The sequence below is a fragment of the Dipodomys merriami genome, unplaced genomic scaffold (genome assembly GCF_024711535.1).
Source record: "Dipodomys merriami isolate MVZ:Mamm:240054 unplaced genomic scaffold, mDipMer1.0.p SCAF_121, whole genome shotgun sequence".
NCBI classification, from domain to species: Eukaryota; Metazoa; Chordata; class Mammalia; order Rodentia; family Heteromyidae; genus Dipodomys; species Dipodomys merriami.
This window is the reverse complement of record NW_027202505.1, coordinates 2,007,940-2,023,367: the sequence shown is the minus strand read 5'-3', so window position 1 is coordinate 2,023,367 and position 15,428 is coordinate 2,007,940. Positions and strand designations below refer to the sequence as shown.

The window sequence follows — 15,428 nt, the reverse complement described above, 5'->3', positions numbered from 1 at the left end:
TTTGTCATCTAGGCCAAATTGTTTGCCCAGAATCACTGGAGCCAGGCCCATCCCTTTCTCGTACACGAGGGGGCGCACATGCACTGTTTCTGAATCCAAATCCAGGACAAAAGCAGGCAGTGAATTAGGCACAATTTGAGCCCTCAATCCAGACCTCTTTAAACTCAAAGCAACACAATGTGTGCCCTACACATTCTCAAATGGGTATGGGTTTCTCAACAATCCTAACATCATGTTTATTTCTCTCTGCACTCCAAACTCACAGGACAATCAGAGAGACACCCACAGAAGATAAGGAACCTTACAAAGGGTCTCACCTGACCCAGGGCAAGTGGAGGTAATCCCCTGAACTTCATGGTGAAGCCTAGCAAGAACTGAGTGGGGTGGAGGACAGGAGGAGTCTTGTGTGACTGGCTGATGCATGGACTGGAGAGGGACGGGGGAGTCTAAAAGCTTTAATGCCAAGGCTGGTTCTTGGAGTATTAGGACCTAGAATAAATCTTTAGGTAGGCTATTGGTTTAGTCCAGAAAAATTTATGAGTCAGCATTCAAGTTTGGTTTGAGAAGTCATAAACTCAGTACCAAGGTTTATATCAGGTCTGAGGCATTATCAAATCTTGAATTAAGGAGCAGTTCTCTTGGAATTGGTGTAATATTGAGGCATTGACCAAGAACTAAGAAGTGGAATGTGGGGATGAAGGAAGCTTGTTAGGGGGTCTCTGCAAAGCCAATCCTCTCAGGTCCCAAGATTACTTTTAGAGTTGGGTAAGGTGTGCTAAATGGTCGAAGGGTGGGATTTGAGGTTAGTGTCTGCGTTGGGGCCTTTTCTGATTATCTAGTCTCCATTTTGTCATTGAAACTGAGCATTCTAATTCAGGAAGTGTGTTGGTGTTGACCTGGGAATGGGAGTGTGGTACCAGGGTTTGCTTAAGACTTGGGGTTCAGAAGATATTATTGGGGTTCAGAGCAAGATAGCTACTGCACTTTGGGGTTTACTTAGGGGCAGGGTCTTGGCATTAGTACTGGAGTCCATCCAGAGTCTAGGGTTGATCCATCACTTCTCAAGCTTTAGGGCAGGTGGAAATAAATGAAGACATTAGTTAGAATTAGAGGCCCATATAGTGTCCAGAGGTTCAGATTAAAATTACTCGTGCCCATTTCAGGACCAATTTAGGAGTCTGGACTCAATACTGGGCTTAAGGGTGGGTCTGAGCTACGTCTCAGGCTTGGATCTAAATGGAAATAGAAATGGGGGTCCTAGTACTACAACGAGTTCACGTTAGGATTGAGAGTCACTAGAAAGATCTAGACTTCCGATTGGAGTTTGGGGCTGTGCCTGCTCAAGACTGGGGTTCGGGCTCCACGCTGGCGCTGCAGTGGGGATTAGGCTCGGGCTTGGGTTGTGGCCTCGCTGGGCCTGCGCGGCTCCGCGGCTTTCCGAGTGAGCGAGCGAGCGAGCGAGAGTGCACGAGGGGAGGGGCGCCGCGGGCGCGCGCACGGCAGGGGCAGGGGCGCGGGCGCGAGCGCGGACGCGCGGCTGGAGCTGGCGCGGGAGCGGCGGGAGCGGTGGCGGCGGCAGCAGAGGCGGCGGCTCCGGCTCCAGCACCGGCTCCGGCTCCGGCTCCGGCTCCGGCTCCGGCTCCGGCCCGGGCGGTGGTGGCGGGAGCGGGACCAGGTGGTGGTGGTGGCGGCGGCCGAGGAGCCAGGAGAGGCGGCCTCGGCGGCTTGTGGGGGGACATGCGGACCGACGGCCCCTGGATAGGCGGTGAGTGACCCCCAGGGCCCCCCTCAGGTCCTCTCCGCGCCGGTTCCCAGCCCACCCTCCTAGCCTCGCCCCCTCCCCCGTGTGCGCCGGGGGAGACGGTCCTGGCGGGGGTCTGGTGGGGGGGCGACGCGAAGGCCGGGCCGCGCCCCCACCTGCCGCGCCCGCAGTCTCGGCTCGGCCCCCCCAGCCCCCGCGCCCGGCGGCTCCTCCCCGCGTTTACCCCGCGGCAGACGCCCCCCCACCGGCGCCGCGGCCCGCGAGCTCCCCGCTGCCCCTCTCCTCCCTCCCTCCCGCCGCACCTGAGCCGCAGCCCGCGCCCCTGGTGCAAAGTTTCCCCTTGCCTGTGTGCGCCCCCTCCCCGGCCCGGCCTCCCCCCACCCACCCCACCCCGCTCCCCACCTTCCGGCGCGGACGCGCTTCGGGGGCGGCTCTCAGCCTCCCACCACCACCCCCAGCTCCGGGCGGGTCCAGGCCGCGCCCCCACCCCCGCCGCACCGGCGCCCCCGCCCAGCCGGCGGGGGAGCCGCAGCCGGCGCGCCCCCATCTCGCTCGCGGGCCCCGGCGCACGTGCGGTCCCGGGATGCGCCGGGTGCGAGTTTGGAGCCCCCTCTCCGCCCCCGCCCCCACCGCTCGGTGACTGGCGCGGATTGGGGAGGGGCCGGAGCGGGCGGCGCCCACCCCCCCCCCCCACACCCCGGCTCGTTGCAACGCTCCGTCCCGTGAGGACGTGTCCACTCGGACCCGCTCCGAAAGTTCACTCCGTCGCCGCCCCTTGTCCCGTCCCGTGCCAGGTCCCCAGTTGCTGCGCCCCGTCTTAATCTCGGTGGCTTTATTTCCCTACGTGTCTCCATGTCTCCCTGTGTCCCTGCCTTGCTATCTCACCCCCTGCAGTCCCAGAGTCTCTCTCCAGCTGTCTCCCTTCTCCCTCTGGGGTCTCCCCTTCTCTCTCGGTCCCTGTGTTCTCTCCCTGCCCTGTTCTCTCTGCCCCGTTGTGTTCTCTCTGCTTAGGTCTCCCTCCCGGGGTCTCTCTGTGCTAGTGTCTCTGTACCCCCTCTGGTAGGCCCCTTCCCCCACTTCTCTGGAATGCTGCCCCTCTGGTTCCTCCACTCTGGGGGGAGGGGGAGGGGCTAGCCCGTCTCCCCACTTCAACCTCCCCTGCGGGGCCCCAAAGTTGGAATGGGGGGAGGGGATAGCAGTGGGAGCAGCTGCAGGACCTGCCTGAACTGTGAAATGGGGCCACATTGATGCCCCTGGGGGAGGACCAGGGAGGCTGGACTGCCAAACGTTGGTGACTGAGGCCCCACTTTGGGGACGAATCCTGAGTGATGGGGGGTGCAGGCTCTGGCTGGAGAATCCAGGGAAGTGTAGTGCACTGAGGTGGGAGGCCTGGAAAAGGGTTTGGGGTATCCCTTCCAAGAGGAAGGACTCAGGAAGGGATCCTGTCAGGGATCTGATAGCATCCAGAGGAGAGTTCTGACAGGAAATACAAGGAAATTCTGTTTGGCTTCTTAGAAACTCTTGCTTCAGGGAGCATGAAAATCCCTTTTTTCCTGATTATATGAATGAGCCCAGGGCTTCCTTGAGTACAGCCTCTGTATTTTAGCTGGGCCTCAGGCCACACACCACGCACACCACGCACCCTGCATACTTCTCCTTTCCCACCTGCCTTCCCAATCTCATCCCTCATACACGCTCCACATTCCCTTCCTTCCTTCTTGTCCTTGCCTGCTCTGACCCCCATACCAACCAGGGCTCAGAAATCCGCTGTGCTTGCACACTTACAGCACACCTGTGCACATGCATACTCAGTCCTGTGCCTTCTGGTACATGCACTTCTGTGCATAGTTTTGCTTGTTTAATTTCTCTTTTATCACTTGAAATGTCTTTGTGTCTTTTCCAATTGCTCCCCCCCCCCTTTTTTTTTTAAACTGGTCCTGGGGCTTGAACTTAGTGCCTGGGTGCTGTCCCTGGGCTGCTTTTGCTTAAGTTTAGCACTCTACCACTGGAGCCACAGTGTCACTTCTGGCTTTTCCTGAGTAATTTATTGGAGATAAGAGTCTTACAGACTTTCTTGCCCAGGCTGGCTTCAAACCCCGATCCTCAGGTCTCAGCCTCCTTATTAGCTAGGATTATAGGTGTGAGCCACTGGCGCCAGGCTACTTTTTCATTTCTTTCTTTTTTTTTTTTTTTTTTTTTTTTGGTTGGTTGTGGGGCTTGGACTCTGGGCTTGGGCACTGTCCCTGTGCTCTTCAGCTCAAGGTGAATGCTCTACTGCTTGAGCCACAGCGTCACATCCAGTTTTCTAGTGGTTTATTGGAGATAAGAGTCTCAGGGACTTTCCTCCCTGGGCTGACTTTGAACTGTGATCCTTAGATCTCAGCCTCCTGAGTAGCTAGGATTACAGGCCTGAGCCACCAGCGCCCGGCTCATTTCTTGATCAAGAAGCATTTTAAGGTGATTCCTCCATCTCCTTCCTCTTTTTTCTTTATTTTGCAGCTGCTGACCTCCCTCTCTCTGTCGTGCCTGTGTACAGTGTGTGCTACATCCTACCCACAAGCCCAGCTGGTGCTAGTGTGGTATATAGGACTTTGCAAAGAGCAGGGTGGGTTTGGATGCTGGAGAAGCAGTTTGGCAGGGGATTTGGTAGACTGAAACAAAACTAGATTGGCTAAACCTCTTTTGGGAATTGCATTGATGTGCAATAAAATAGTGGCCCTGGTGCTTTGTGCTTTCTTCACTCTTCTTCCCAGCAGCCCTAACCTGGGATTCTTGTCAGGGAGTGGTGGCACCCGGACTTAATGCACTAGAGATTGGTACATATTGAACCTGCTCCTCCAGCCTCCAGCCTTGGTCCTCAAGGAGGTCACTTTCTCCCCAATCTCAGTTTTAACCCTGGTAGAACAGGCCCTTGTGGGCGTTAGGGCTGCTATGAGAAGCCACTGAAACTGTGTGGCAGTACATTCTCAGCGATGGCAGTAACTTCATGGGACTATAAAAGCGATTCAGTAACCTACTATTGATTGCTGACTACATTGGAGGCACCAAAGCTAGGCACATTCAGCCAGGCTGTTTGCTTTCTGTAGGACTAACAGCTGTGTAGAAGAGGTAGTACACCCTTTAGTTGCTGAGGTTGTGGCATCAGTTAACTTAAAGCATCTGCAGTTCTGAGCTAAGATTAGAAGATTGGGGAGTTCACCATAAAATGGAGGAGTTTGAGGTCAAAGTGTGATGAGTCCCAGAGGAGACGGAAGAAGGGCTGTCTGAGCCAGGTTCAGAAGGCTGAACAGGAGTTTACCAGTTGAAGAAGGGAGAAAGAACACTATTGGTAGAGAAAACAAAAAAACAACAACAACAAAAAACTAATATGAAGAGAGTAAGAGAAACCACTTGTAGGGCATTTAGAAATTACAGAGCTCTGAGAGATACCTGTGACTTAGAAAACAGGATTTCACTGGGCGCTGGTGGCTCGTGCCAGTAATCCTAGCTTCTAAGGAGGCTGAGATCTGAGGATCATGGTTCAAAGCTAGCCTGGGCAGAAAGACCATGAGACTCTTATCTCCAATGAATCACCAGAAAACTGGAAGTGGTACTGTGGCTCAAGGGACAGTGCCCAGACCCAGAGTTCAAGCCCCACAACAAAAAGAAAAAAGAAAACAGGGGATTTTAACATTTTTCTTTTTGTTTGTTTGCTTGCTTTGTGTCAGTATTGGGGCTTGAATTCAGGGCCTGGGTACTCTCCCTTAACTTTTCCACTCAAGTTTGGCACTCTACCGCTAGAGCTACAGCTCCACTTGTAGCGTTTTGCTGATTAATTGGAGATAAGAATCCATGGACTAGGGCTGGGAATATAGCTTAGTGGTAGAGTACTTGCCTAACATGTATGAAGCCCGGGGTTTGATTCCTCAGTACCACATAACCAGAAAAGGCCAGAAATGGCACTGTCACTCAAGTGGTAGAGTGCTAGCCTTGAGCAAAAAAGCAGCTCAGGATTAGTGCCCAGGCCCTGAGTTCAAGCCTAAAGACTGGCAAAAAAAAAAAAAAAAAAAAGACTCCAGGGACTTTCCTGCCTGGACTGGCTTTGAACTGCAATCCTTAAATCTTAGCCTCCTGAGTAGCAACAATTAAAGGTGTGAGCCACCAGTACCTGGCTGACACCAAAGGTTTAAAGTGAGGGTGATGGCTATGGATTGTGCTGTGGTCAGATTTATTTTTCTAGAAGATGGCTTCTGGGTGAAGCAAAGTAGAGATGGGATGGCATGCTCAGTGAGGAAAATACTGGAGTGAAGTTAGGTGAAAGAACTGTGGCCTGATAGAGTTGGGGGCCTGGGCCATTAGGAAGACCCATTCGTCAGGACAGGATAGCTTATTAAATGTGGAGCGAGGAAGAGAAAGGAGCCCAAGTTCCCAGGAAGCTAGGTACGGCTTTCCTGAAGGCCTTCAAACATTTGGACAGTCCTGGGTAGGAATCTCACATCAGGTGGATGCTGAATTCAGGGTCTGATGTGTTGTCTTTGAGGTGCTTGGGCACTTGGGATTCAGTGGAGGTGGGGGGCTCTGCAGAGGTGGGTATATGAAAATAGAATCTGGGAGGACATTTTGTGCCAAAGAAGGAGAGCCACAGATATAGGAGAGCCGACGGTGATACTCATCAAGAGAAGGCAGCTTCAGACAGTGGTACAGAGCTTAGAATTTGGTTTTGAATTACTGGAGTTTGACTTGACTTGAGCATGTTGCTTAACATCTCTGAGTCAATTTCCTCATTTGTTAAGTGAGTATAATAAAATTCCATGTCTCATAGGGTTGTAAGGTGGATTAAAGTTAATATGCATTAAGTAGTTAGAACTAGGTCTGATACCTCCTAAGTACTGTTACTCAGTGGTGTTGGTAGTAATCATTTTAACCATTGACAACAAGAGTAGTATAAGCCCACTTCCCATCAGAATCACCCAAGATTGCCTTAAAAAACCTATACTGGTCACCTAAGGTAGCTGCAGTTCTGAGCTGGAGTTAGCAGGTAGGTAGTTTGACAAGGAGAAGAATGCTTTTGCCCTCAGCCCTCATCATCATCAATGGGATTGTATGTTACTCAGATATATTTAACCTTCAGCTGGACAAGTGTAAGAAGAATAAAGGTGGGTAGAATTCTGGGAAGAAGCAGCCTCACCTGTCTAGTTCCTCAATTCCTTGGCCCTTCCTGAAACGTGAGCATCTCTAGAGATTTACTCCGAGTTCGCCTTAGAGGTCCAAAAGCACCATGTCTGTGGTTCTGAAGACTTCCAAGTTTAGTTCTTTGGCTGTATTTTAGTTGCTGTTTCTGGGAACTTTTCCTGATGTAGCCACAGGGGCTGCCTGGGGGCTGCTCCAAACCATGTCTGTGTTCTAGATTTCCACTTGATTCTGCTCCCACTGCTAGAGCCAGCTTTCAGGCCTGATGATGATGGAGAATCCTGCTGGGGGCCGTCTGGATTGTTGCCCAGGGCCTTGTGTGATCTTGGTCATGTCTGCCTACTAACCTTACAAGGCCCTTCTGGGAGGCACCCAGTATGATTGCTAACTTTGCTCCTATGCCAGTTAAGTCCTTTCTGAGTAGTTTTCCAGTTTGCCTCCCAGTGTCAACGTTGGTCTGTTCTCAGGATGCCCCCATCTACTATTCTGAAATCTGCCCCAATCTGTCTAAAGTGGTTCTGGGAGCTGCTGTTGGAAAATCTGTATATCTAAGAGAGATCTGTCTGGGTTGTTTTGGGCCAATTTGTCCCAGACTGGTGTGGTCCAAGTGCTATTTGGGCTGTTCTAGAATTGTGTATTGGTGCTATTCTGTGTGCTTCAGTGCTTTTCCACCTGTGTGTGTTTTAGTCTGTCCTGGAACTCACCTCTTGGCCATTTTGAGTACAGGCCTATTTCCAGATGTGGCTCCTGCTTGATGAAGAGCCTGTTCTCTTCTCCAAGCCCAAGGCCTGGGGTCCTGGCATGGCCTTGAGTGTGACATTGGTGCCTTGGACACTGCTCCTTTGCTTGGATTCCTGAGCAGCAGTAGAGCCAGCAACCTCATGTCAGACTCAGTGAAGCCTGGCAGACATCTCTAGACAAACGGGCCTTTGAGTTTTTGGAAGCTGGTTTGTCTAGCCAGACCTGCCTGGCAGCCTGTGTACTGGGAGCAATGACCACTGGGAATATTGTGGAGCAACACAGTAGGCTGGAGGAGGGAGGTATGTGGGCATTTTGAGGCCCAGGGCTGTTATTTCTGGTGGGGCAGGTTGTTTTCTGTTTCAGGACCTTGCACTCTTGCTTAGCTTTTGTCACTCAGCCCTGATGCTCTACCAATTGAGCCAGGCCCTCACTTCTGGGTTTTCTCTGGTCAGTTGGAGATAAGAGTTTCTCAAATTTGTCTGCCTGGGCTAACTTCCAACCTTGATCTTCAGCTGTCAGCCTCTTGAGTTGCTAGAATTACAGGGGTGAGCCACCAATGCCAGGATGAGAACATTATTTCATTGTGGGGAGCAGTACCGCTGCTCTGCAGCTGTCAAGACAGGGTTGGTAAGGATGGCATTGATTTGGTGAGACCTGTCATAGGTCCGTCAGGATGACCCGTGGCCAGAGAAGATGCTACACCTCTGTGTATGCATGCATGTGAATGCACGTGCACACACACTCATCATGCCAAAAATTAGCAATCTTAAGCTAATTCCCATGTCTGGGGGCTTGGTCTTGAGTTGGTAATAAGGGTCAGTGACTAGATTAGTGATGATATTCCTAGCCCCTATGACCAGTGTACTTGTGTGTCCATTTTGGGAAGAGCCATGGTGGCAGGACTATGGGAGGGGATGGCTGTCTTTACATGTGGGGTTGAGGCCCAGGAGAAGCCTTCTACAAAGTTGAGTGGGCACTGTTAGAGCCTAGTAGCTGAGCTGAGATGGTGATTAAATGATGTGAGAGTTACTGACCCTTTGCCTCACCCTGCTGGTGCCCATGCTAATAGGGGTTCAGTAATGATTCTGGATGGAAAGGCTGGGCTCCGGTTGCACTGTGTGTGCCAGCGGAGGAGGCATGCAGGGACACACCTTCATTTAAAAAATTATAGAGAAGCAGAAAGTCAAAAATAAATATTGCTCTTGAAGTTCCTTTGAAGACTGGCATGTATGCTGGGGTGTGTTTTCCACTCTTTTCTGTGAACTCATTCATGCATTTATCAACTCAACTAAACATATTGACTGAACACCTACTATGTGCCAGGTTCCCTGCTGGACATTAAGAATAGGAAACTAAGCTAGGCAAACATGACTTGGGTTCTTATTGAGCTTATGTTAGTGACTCAGTAAGTGTATAAGTAAATAAATACATTTGTGGTTATTGCTCCAAAGCAGGGTCCAGGCGTGAGGGTCAGCACATCATGAGAAGTAAGAAAGTGCCATTGGATTTGAGATATAAGCATACAAATGGACTACAAGAACATGGGTAGCCCATTTCCAACAGGGTCACACAGTTAAGCAAGGCTGGGAGACAAGAAAAATAAATTGGTGCATTTGAGGATCAGAAGAGAAAGTTCTAGTAGCTGGCTAGTAGGAGGAGAGCATGGGCAGGTGGGATTCACTCAGCCAGTAAAAGGCTGAGTGACTGCTTAGCGCCAGGTTTATGGTGAGAAATGTGGACACAAGTTCTAATACTGAAGTTAGACACTTGCTCTGTGTTGTTTATAACCATATGGAAGGATGCCTTGCACATACTAGGAGCTCAGGGAGTATCAATGAAAGAGTGATTTGAAAAAATTGGCATTTTTACTAAATTCTGCACCACCAGTTCTATAACCTGTCTCTCCTGCCCGCAGCAGCCCCCTTTCCCCAGCAAATGTTAAACATCTGTGTCAATTCCTATTCTGATGTGATAAAATTCTTGTTTTCTCATCTTTTCCTCTCTGTCCAGCAAGGAGCGGAGACCCCCATACCCTGCTTTCAGAGCTGATTGTTCAGCAGGAGTGACTGTGAGCAGGCAGAAACACGGTGAGTGTGCCCCAAAGTATGACCAGAAGCAAGGGTGCAGGATAGTTTCTGTGCCAGGCTGAATAGCTTGGCTTTGATGCATGGCCCATGGAAGTCCATGGAGGGCTTGTCAACAAGGGCATGGAATGGCCCTGTATTCATATAGCTGAGAGGTGGTAGAAGCCTTTACCAGGAAGACAGTGATAAAAGGGAAAGAAAGGATGTGAGTGCTATTTACGGAGGTAGAGTAGACAGTCCGAGTGAATATGGGGCATGAAGCAGGGAGGTGTCAAGGAGTTTCTGGCTGGAATAGATGACAGAGGTGGGTGGGGAATGATACACAACTCATCAACTGCTGTAGGTGTGAAATAAGCTTCTGGGTGACATTCTGGGGCTTACACCAGGATCTGTCTGCTTCTTCATTCACTGTTTCTTCTGAAAAGATGCTGCAAACTAAAGACTGTGGTACAAGGAGCAGAGTTCCCGCTGCTGAGTCTCTATGAGAAGCACTGCTTTCCAAGAGAAGCACAGAGGTGGGCTTGAGTTGCAAAGAATGAAGTTGAGAGTTTGAAGTTAGCATTATATGAGCTTGGATGTCAGGCTAAAGACTATAAACTTTTTCCTGGGGATGAAGCAAAATCTGCATATTCCTCTATCAGTTTAACTGTCCATTCACTCATTTAATCATAGAACATTTGCTTGAGCACCTTTTATGGGATCAAGCAGCAAATATGGTGCCCATGACACACATTTTTGCATTTGCTTTTTGGTTGGGGGTTGTTGATCCTGGGGCTTGAATTCAGTGCCTGGGCAGTGTCTCTGAGCTCTCTTTTTCTCAAGACTAGTGTTCTACCACTTTGAGCCACAGTGGTTGCTTGGAGCTTGGAGCCTCACAGACTTTCCTTCCCAGGCTGACTTCCAACCATGATCCTCAGAGCTCAGATTCCTGAGTAGCCATGATTACAGGTGTGAGCCACCAGTGCCTGGCTACATTTTGCATTTTTGTAAACTAGATGCACCATTGATTGAGTTCAGGACGGGTTGGAAGGGAATGAAGCCCACTAAAGAGGCCAGAGGTGATTGGGATGGAGGCAAGGCAGATTCAAACTTGCTGGTGAGTTGAATATATGGGATGGAGAAAGGGAACATTTGAAGAAAACTTGCTGGCTTGAATGACTAAGTAGATCGAGATGCGATCCCTAAGATTAGGACCCTTTGATGAAGAGGGACTAGACGGTCCTGAGCCAAGGGCTTGGTGGGCCTCTTAACTCTCTGTGAACACCTTGAAGACAGAACCTTTGCCTTTGGGCAGTGAACAGTTCTGAATGGATGACTGGACAAAGAAGTCCATGGAAAAGATGGGTCTGGCCTAGACAAGGAGGAAATGAACATTGGATTCAGGTAGAGGGTCCACAGGACCCTCAGGTTGTAAAGGTCAGGTGAGGAAAGTGGGTGTAGGAATACAGTATGCCCTTTACCTGCTCATCAGATGATGGTCTGGGCTGCCTGAAAGTTTGCCAGAAGGGGATCCCTTTGTCTTCTGTGAAGGCCACTTGGTGATGGCACGTTTGTGTATGTTGCAGAACCAACTTATGGAGGGTAGGTTGGTTTGGGGCTGGGGAAGATGCTCTGAGGTCCTGAGGATCCGAAACCAGCTAAGAGGAGAAATTGTGGCTGCCTTGGGCTTGTGGCCCAGGATGTTTCTAAGGGATTGGGTTCTGGGGATGGGGCCATTTCAGAGTATAGCCTGAACTAGCAGTGGAGTTTCTCAGTATCAGTGCTGTTGATACTTTGGATCAGATGACCTTTTACTCTAGTGATTGACCTGTTATTATAGAAGCACTAACAGTGTTGCAGATTTTTTCTACTAAGATGCCAGTAGCACCCTTGTCTACCCTTGCCTTTGACAATCAAAAATAGCTCCAGGCGCTAGGCACCAGTGGCTCACACCTATAATCCTAGCTACTCAGAAGGCTGAACCAAGATCTGAGGATCATGGTTCAAAGCCAGCCCGCGCAGGAAAGGCCATGAGACTATCTCCAATAAAACCACTCAGAAAACTGGAAGTGGTGCTGTGGCTCAAGTGGTAGAACACTAGCCTTGAGCTGAAGGGCTGAGGGACAGCACCCAGGCCCAGAGTTCAAGCCCCACGACCGACAAAAAAAAAAAAAAAAAAGCTCCAGGCATTATTTAATCTCACGGGGAACAGGCACCCTGGATTGGCAACCACTAGTCTGTATCACCTCTTGTGCCTTTCTCTATGCTATATAAAGCTAGAAAACTGAGCAGGATCATATGGAAAAGATTTACATTGATGTGTCACTTGAGCCTAGTTCTGAAGGCTGAGTGAGTGGCTAGCCAGGAGAAAGGCATCTTTCCCAGAAAAGACAAAGCAAGGGCAGAGGCCTAGAGGCAGCAAAGTTAGTGAACATTAGCAAGAGGACCCCACACCTCGAGAGGAAGGGGACTGGAGGCTTAGGAGTGTAATTGTAGGAAGGTACCTCCACTGGTCTGTTTTGATCTCATGCTTTCCAGCTAGTCCCCTCCTAGGCCCTTGGCTGCCATCCCAGAGACTTCAACACTTCCAGTCACTCCCTCCTTGTAGCTGAGGGCTACAGGAGGATGGGGGTTCTGTACAGCTGGGAGGGAGAGAGAGAGTTGTTCCTGGCTTTGCTTACAGATTCTGGCCCCCTGGCTAGAAGAAAGAAGGCAATCTCAGCCCCCTTCTGCCAGCCTTCCTCTTTCCTGAAGCTGGGGTCTTGGCTGAGGCTGTGATTTATTACTGTCATAATCCAGCGGTTGGTTTGGTGAGAGTTGGAAACATGTTGGTTTTCCCTTCCCAAGTGTAGCAAGGCCCGTTTCCGCCTCCGTGGCTGCCGTTGCAGTGCCACGTGGTAAACTGTCCAGGACATGACAGAAGGGCTTGGTTAGCTGCTGCCACCGGTTAGAAGAAGAGTAGCTCCCAGCTTTCCCTCCCCAATGTGCTTTGCTGCCCAAGTGCTGGCCTCTCCTGTTGGCTGGCTACTCCATGTGGCCCTGGGTTACTCCTTCTGCCTAGGTCTATTCTGAGTTCCGGTCTTCTAGGAACCAGGGTCCTGGCCTGGGGAAGGGTTAGGAGAGGAATAGGAACAGGTGGTATTTGGAGACTAATTAATATTTGTGAATAATACTCATGCCCAAGGGAAACAAATCAATCTGTGTTTGCATATTCATAAGGGGGCCTCCGGAATGATCCCAGCTGTTTTTCAGCCAGGAACCCCTCCTTCCTGGCCTCCCATAGCCCCTCAGTCTCTCTTTGGTTTTGGCAGGGGTGATTAGGGTGGGCCACATGGAGGTGATGTTTCTGTATAGCACACATTTTCCATGATGTTGGTGTACAGGTCTTGTGGCTTGGTGTGATGCCTGCTTCTTACTTTTCCCAGGCTCTTTGGTTTCACAAACCGGTTCAGTTTCCAAAGGTTCTTGAGGCCACACATAGGGTTGGCAATTTTTTTTTATTTTGCCAAGTAAGGACATTGTAAGTAGCAACTGTTTATCTGCTATCCCCATCATGTCATACAGGAAAGGACATTTTAGTACCAAGGACAAAATCTAAGAATAAAGGACAGTTCTTCCTACAAAAGGGCAGTTGGCAGATTTACACTGATGTAGCAAAGAAAAAAGATGTATTAAAAACCATCTTGAATGTAGAAAAATTGCATCCAATTATATTCAATAATATCACATGGCCTGTAATTGTTTTCCTGTTCAAGTGTGTCAGTTTGTTAGACCTGATGGTCCACAGTGCAATTCAGAGATGAGCTTGAGTGCCCAAGTATTTGGGCCTTGTTTTTAATCTGAGCCATCAAAGGCCCAGACTTACCCAGCCTTGCTGGTGAAGTAGACACCCTGCTCTGAGTACTCTTTCATAGGGTGGTTATGTAAAGCTAGCAGTAGTCCTGTCTCCCTGTTCCTCTCTGCCTTCTCTTAGCAGGTGACCTGTGACTGGGGGGTGAGGGCAGGACCAACGTCTAGCCCTGAGGCCAGGCTTAGGGACTCTTGAGTTGCTTTGCTCTCCTCTGGCTGTAGGAGGCCCTAGAGCTGGGAGTGGCCTGAACCACCTGATGTGGGGCAGGCTCTATGCTCTGCAGTCTGGAGGCGGGAACTGCTTGCTCACGCCAAGAGCTACTAACTAGGAGACGTCCTGGCTCAGACAGTTGTGTGGTTGCCAGGGTAGTTCCTAAAAAGGTGTTCATGTGTGTGTGTCCTTGTATTTCTTTGTATCTCTTGAGTGTCTACGTCCCTGTCTGTGTCCATGGACCACTGGGAGAAGCTTTTCCACAAGGAAACGACTTTGTTTTCAATTTTTCTGCCTTTGTCTGTCCTACATTGTAGATCTGAACAAAATGTTCTGGGTATCTCAATCCAGGTCTCTTAACCCCTGTAGCCAGAATCTCACCCAAGATTGATCTGTTCTGTTAGTGATAGTCCATGATGGCTCTACTGGATGGAGCCTTATACTCCTTTAATATCTATAGCAGGGCCTGACACCCATGGGGTCTATGACAGGGAGTTAGGCCTCTCTAGTAGTATACTGTCCTTAACAGGCAGTTATACTGTTATATGTGTGTACCCTCTGTGTATACTCATATAATATCTGGGCCAGACGCTACACTTTATAATGTCTACACCTGGGAGTTAAAGTTCTATGATTGCTGTACCAAGGCAGCTACAGGAGATTAAGCCTCTGCGGTAATTATGCTGGGTTTCATACCATGACTGTGCTGTGCATTTGTACCTATAATGTCTGTTCTGTTTAGCTTCATCCCTTTATGTCTGTACCAGAGAGATGTACCCTCATGATATTTGTACAAGAGGTTATATCTCTGTGGTGTCTACACTGGGGGTTACGTACTTGGAAAAAACTGTTGACTTTGTATTGTCACACTCCATGATACCTGTCCTAGGCCACTTTACACCTGTCCTTTAGTACAACACTATTGATTTGCACCTATGGTATCTGTTCTGCAGCTGAAGGATGATTGCATCAGGGCACTGTGCCTCCATGATAACCTGGCTAGGTAGTTCATTACCTGATGTCTGCTGACAAGTTGGATTGTACTATTGGCTACACTGCAGTACCACTGTGCTATGATGACCAAATCCAGCACAGTCTTAGCAGTTCTGGACCTCCATCCTGACATGACTGTGTAGGACATCATTGTGGACTCAGCCACCTCAGCTATGTGATCACTCAGCAGGACCCCCAGCTTGGTGCAAATGGGGCTGGATACTCAATGTCCTTTCAGCTTTAATTGCTTTTTCTGGCTCAGTTCTTGTCTGCAAGTTTCATTAAAATCCTAAGGCAAGGGACATCTTCCCTTTTTCTTTGTGTTTATCCTCTATCACACTTCACAGTCATCTGTGCTTGGTCTACCACCTTTGCTCATCTACTGATCTCTGACCTCATGACCTTTGACTGCTCCTGTTGAAATAAAGGTTCAAGTTCTAGGAAGGCCCAGAACCATCTTAGATCCCTATCTTTCCTGTTTATCTACCTTGTAATCTTGCAAATTCTCTTAGCATTATGGGTCAGCAGGCACCTGAGTCTGACCATGACCATGACGCCACCAGAGTTTATGGGTACCCAAGCCATGGTCACTGCCACTCACTCCTATCATGCTCTGTCGAAATTTTAGAGTATTAATGAA

The 15,428-nt window shown here is 49.8% G+C and overlaps 1 protein-coding gene across 14 annotated transcripts in view; it reads left to right on the top strand.

Moving 5' to 3' along the window:
• The first annotated feature begins 1,633 nt into the window (after window positions 1–1,633).
• LOC138823651 (receptor-type tyrosine-protein phosphatase F) overlaps window positions 1,634–15,428 on the top strand; it is a 91,464-nt gene continuing 77,669 nt past the window's right edge. For 5 of the 14 annotated variants that reach the window (XM_070017111.1, XM_070017113.1, XM_070017117.1 and 2 more), the window contains exons 1-2: window positions 1,635–1,765; window positions 9,683–9,759. The gene's annotated coding sequence lies outside the window, so the exon portion shown is untranslated. Of the gene's footprint in view, window positions 1,766–9,682; window positions 9,760–10,181; window positions 10,272–15,428 lie in introns of all 14 variants that reach the window. The other 9 variants (XM_070017108.1, XM_070017109.1, XM_070017116.1 and 6 more) reach the window with 5 other exon arrangements.